Raw genomic sequence first — 5527 nt, forward strand, 5'->3', positions numbered from 1 at the left:
CGAGCCGCCATGACAGTACCCACAACACACCGTGGCTTCCCGTCAACCCCTGCGGCGCTGCAGCGTTCCGTTGCTATGACAACCGAAGTTCCGCCAGGTGAAGTGAGCTCAGGTGGAAGTTAACCGATTTATTTCAACCACGAACAACGAAGTATCATTATTGTTGTTTCCGTGAGAGACTTTTGTTCTGCTAGGTGGAATTATTCTGGTTAAAGACAGGATGACGACCTTAAAGTCAGCTCACGACCATATGGAAGCCGCGAGGGTCAGAGCAAGCGAAGCAGCAGACGCGTCGGAGATCGATAACCTGATCAATTCCTCAACACAGGCCATGTTTGGAAGGATCAACGTTATCAACATGCTGTGAGAAAAATATAACATAACATAATAACATAATAATATATGATAATATTATATTAATTAATATTATATTATATTATATTTAATCCTCCCGTGGGCTCACCATCTGCGGGAGGAGCCGTAGGGGTCGGGTGCAGTGTGAGCTGGGCGGCAGCAAGGGGCGGGGACCCTGGCGGTCCGATCCCCGGCTGCAGAAGCTGGCTCTAGGGACGTGGAACGTCACCTCTCTGGTGGGGAAGGAGCCTGAGCTTGTGCGCAAGGTTGAGCGGTTCCGGCTAGATATAGTTGGACTCACCTCGACGCATGGCTTGGGCTCTGGAACCAGAACCCTCGAGAGGGGCTGGACCTTCTTCCACTCTGGAGTTGCTCATGGTGAGAGGCGCCGAGCAGGTGTGGGCATTCTCATCAGCCCCCAGCTTGGTGCCTGCACGTTGGGGTTTACCCCGGTGGATGAAAGGGTAGTTTCCCTCCGCCTCCGGGTGGGGGGACGGGTCCTGACTGTTGTCTGTGCTTATGCACCGAACAGCAGTTCAGAGTACCCACCCTTTCTGGAGTCCTTGGAGGGAGTGCTGGAGGGTGCTCCTTCTGGGGACTCCATTGTTCTGCTGGGGGACTTCAATGCTCACGTGGGCAATGACAGTGCGACCTGGAGGGGAGTGATTGGGAGGCATGGTCCCCCCCCTCTGAACCCAAATGGTATTTTGTTATTGGACTTCTGTGCTCGTCATGGATTGTCTATAACGAACACCATGTTCCAACATAAGAGTGTCCATATGTACACCTGGCATCAGGATTCCCTGGGCCGCAGTTCCATGATGGATTTTGTAGTCGTATCGTCGGACCTGCGGCCACATGCCTTGGACACTCAGGTGAAGAGGGGGGCGGAGCTTCAACTGATCACCACCTGGTGGTGAGTTGGCTCAGGTGGTGGGGGAGGAAGCCGGTCAGATCTGGCAGGCCCAAATGTGTTGTGAGGGTCTGCTGGGAACGTCTGGCTGAGTCCCCCGTCAGAGCGAGCTTCAACTCCCACCTTCAGCAGAGCTTCAACCATGTCCCGAGTGAGGCGGGGGACCGGAGGGTGTGTTCCAATTACAGGGGAATCACACTCCTCAGCCTCCCTGGTAAGGTCTATTCAGGGGTCCTGGAGAGGAGGGTCCGCCGGATAGTCGAATCCCGGATTGAGGAGGAGCAGTGTGGTTTTCGTCCTGGTCGCGGAACAGTGGACCAGCTCTATACCCTCTTTGGGGTCCTGGAGGGGGCATGGGAGTTTGCCCAACCAGTCTACATGTGCTTTGTGGACCTGGAGAAGGCATTCGACCGTGTCCCCCGGGGGCTCCTGTGGGGGGTACTCCGGGAGTATGGGGTACCGGACCCCCTTGTACGAGCTGTCCGGTCCCTGTATGACAGGTGTCAGAGCTTGGTCCGCATTGCTGGTAGTAAGTCGGATTTGTTTCCGGTGAGGGTTGGACTCCACCAAGGCTGCCCTTTATCACCGATTCTGTTCATAACTTATATGGACAGAATTTCTAGGAGCAGCCGAGGTGTTGAGGGGATCCGGCTTGGTGGCCTCAGGATTGGGTCCCTGCTTTTTGCAGATGACGTGGTCCTGTTGGCTTCATCTGGTCGTGATCTCCAGCTCTCGCTTGAGCGATTCGCGGCCGAGTGTGAAGCGGCTGGGATGAGAATCAGCACCTCCAAATCTGAGACCATGGTCCTCAGCCGGAATAGGGTGGATTGTCCTCTCCGGGTCGGGAGTCAGGTCCTGCCTCAAGTGGTTGTGTGTTCAGACCAAATGCGTTTTGGGCGTCGGAAATGCTCAAAACGCATTTGGTCTGAACACACTGTAAATGTCGGGTCTAGTTTACGAGTGAGGTAAGCATGGAGCGTGAGATCGACAGACGGATCGGTGCGGCGTCTGCAGTAATGCGGACTCTGTGCTGGTCTGTCGTGGTGAAGAAGGAGCTGAGCCAGAAGGCGAAGCTCTCAATTTACCAGTCGATCTACGTTCCTACCCTCACCTATGGTCATGAGCTGTGGGTCGTGACCGAAAGAAGGAGATCTCGTATACAGGCGGCTGAAATGAGTTTCCTCCGCAGGGTGGCCGGGCTCTCCCTTAGAGATAGGGTGAGGAGCTCAGTCATTTGGGAGGAGATCAGAGTAGAGCCGCTGCTCCTCCGCATTGAGAGGAACCAGCTGAGGTGGCTCGGGCATCTGGTCAGGATGCCTCCTGGACCTCCCTGGTGAGGTGTTCCAGGCATGTCCCTCTGGGAGGAGACCCCGGGGAAGACCCAGGACACGCTGGAGGGATTATATCTCTCGGCTGGCCTGGGAACGCCTCGGGATCCCCCCCGCAGAGTTGGCAAATGTGGCTGGGGAGAGGGAAGTCTGGGCTTCCCTGCTTAGGCTGCTGCCCCCGCGACCCGACCCCGGATAAGCGGCAGAAGATGAAGATGAAGATTATAATTAATGTAATATAATGTAATATAACATAATACCCAGGGGCGATTCTAGGATTAGAGGTTTAGGGTTGCTCGGGTTCTCGACCAGAGTCCTGGGAGCTTGAGGGTCCTATGTATCTCAGCTGTTCCTAGGACTGATCTTTTCTGGACGGAGATGTCTGATGTTCCACCAGGTATCTGTTGGAGCCACTTCTCCAGTGGGGGGGACACGGCCCCCAGTGCTCCCATCACTATGGGTACTACTGTTGCTTTCACCCTCCAGGCCTTCTCCAGGTCTTCCTTGAGGTCTTGGTACTTCTCCAGTTTCTCCTTTTTCCTGATATTTCCATCATTGGGGATGGATCCATCGATCACTACGGCTTTCCTCTGCTGCTTCTCCATGATCACTATGTCCGCTTGGTTGGCCACCACCATTTTATCTGTCTGGATCTGGAAGTCCCAGAGGATCTTAGTCCTCTCATTCTCCACCACCTTGGGGGGAGTTTACCACTGGGACCTGGGGGTCTCCAGTCCATATTCTGCACAGATGTTCCTGTACACTATGTCAGCTACTTGGTTATAGCGCTCCATGTATTCTTTACCTGCCAGTATCTTGCACCCTGCTGTGAGGTGCTGGATTGTTTCAGGGGCTCCTTTGCATCATCTGCACCTGGGATCCTGCCTGGTCTGGTAGATCTGGGATCCTGCCTGGTCTGGTAGATCTGGGATCCTGCCTGGTTTGGTAGATCTGGGATCCTGCCTGGTCTGGTAGATCTGGGATCCTGCCTGGTCTGGTAGATCTGGGATCCTGCCTGGTCTGGTAGATCTGGGATCCTGCCTGGTATGGTAGATCTGGGATCCTGCCTGGTCTGGTAGATCTGGGATCCTGCCTGGTATGGTAGATCTGGGATCCTGCCTGGTCTGGTAGACCTGGGATCCTGCCTGGTCTGGTAGATCTGGGATCCTGCCTGGTCTGGTAGATCTGGGATCCTGCCTGGTATGGTAGATCTGGGATCCTGCCTGGTCTGGTAGACCTGGGATCCTGCCTGGTCTGGTAGATCTGGGATCCTGCCTGGTCTGGTAGACCTGGGATCCTGCCTGGTCTGGTAGATCTGGGATCCTGCCTGGTCTGGTAGACCTGGGATCCTGCCTGGTCTGGTAGATCTGGGATCCTGCCTGGTCTGGTAGATCTGGGATCCTGCCTGGTATGGTAGATCTGGGATCCTGCCTGGTCTGGTAGACCCTCTCCAGCCATTGACAGGACTTGTTTATATCGGCCACTTCGGTGATCTGCCGGTGGTACATCCCATGCAGGGGCTTTTCCTCCCATGATGGTTCTTCCATCTCGTGTTCCTCCAGACTCCATTGTCTGAGACATTCACTAAGTGCTTCATCCCTCGGTGCCCTCTTCCTGATGTATAATGGAGCTTGGATGTTTCACCTTGGATAGTGGCCTTGATGCTCACCAGTCCCCGGCCCCCTTCTTTCTGCTTAGTGTATAGTCGCTGGACACTGGACTTGGGGTGGAACCCTCCATGCATGGTGAGCAGCTTCCCTGTTCTGACATCCGCGTTCTGAGCTTCCTCCTTTGGCCAGCTTATTATCCCAGCAGGGTATCGGATCACTGGCAGGGCGTAGCTGTTAATTGCCTGGATCTCGTTCTTGCCATTGAGCTGACTTCTCAATACTTGCCTCAGTCGCTGCAGGTATGTAGCTGTGGCAGCTTTCCTTGTGGCTTCTTCATGGTTACCATTCGCCTGTGGTATGCCCAGGTACTTGTAGCTTTCCTCTACATCTGTTATCCTGCCCTCTGGGAGTGCAATGCCCTCCGTATGGATTACCTTCCCTCTCTTTGTGATCATCCGCCCACATTTCTCCAGTCCGAATGACATTCCGATGTTTCTGCTGTAGATCCTGGTGGTGTGGATCAGTGAGTCGATGTCCCGCTCACTCTTAGCGTACAGCTTGATGTCATCCATGTACAGGAGGTGGCTGATGGTGGTTCCATTCCTGAGTCGGTATCCATAGCCAGTCTTGTTGACTAGTTGGCTGAGGGGGTTCAGACCTCTACAGAACAGCAGCGGGGAAAGGGCATCTCCTTGGAATATGCCACATTTGATGGAGACTTGGGCTTGAAGTTGGCCTCCAGGGTGGTCTGCTACAGCCTCATTGAGTTTGCAACGAAGGTCCTTATGCTGCCGTTGATCTTGTACAGCTTCAGACATTCCAGGATCCATGTGTGTGGCATCGAGTCGTAGGCTTTGCGGTAGTCAATCCAGGCGGTGCACAGGTTTGTCTGTCTGGTTTTGCAGTCTCAGGTGACTGTTCTGTCATCCAGCAGCTGGTGTTTGCCTCTTCTGGTTCCTCTGCCAATACCTTTCTGTGTCTCTGCCATGTATTGATCCATGTACTCACTTACCTTAGCCACTATGATGCCTGACAGGAGCTTCCATGTCGTGGAGAGGCAGGTTATTGGCCGGTAGTTGGATGGGACTGATCCCTTGTGGGGGCCTTTCAGGATCAGGACTGTTCGTCCCTTGGTCAGCCATTGAGGGTGAGTCCCATCTCTCAGGAGTTGGTTCATTTGTGCTGCCAGGCGTTCATGAAGTGAAGTCTGTCTCTTTAGCCAGGGAGTACACTTTAGCTGGGTTAGTTGAGAACAGCCAGTTTATTCTTCTGGCCTCAACTTCTCTTGTGTATTTCTTCAGTCATGCAGCCAATGCTTGGAG

The sequence above is a fragment of the Telmatherina bonti genome (assembly GCF_933228915.1).
Source record: "Telmatherina bonti genome assembly, chromosome: 16".
NCBI classification, from domain to species: domain Eukaryota; kingdom Metazoa; phylum Chordata; class Actinopteri; order Atheriniformes; family Telmatherinidae; genus Telmatherina; species Telmatherina bonti.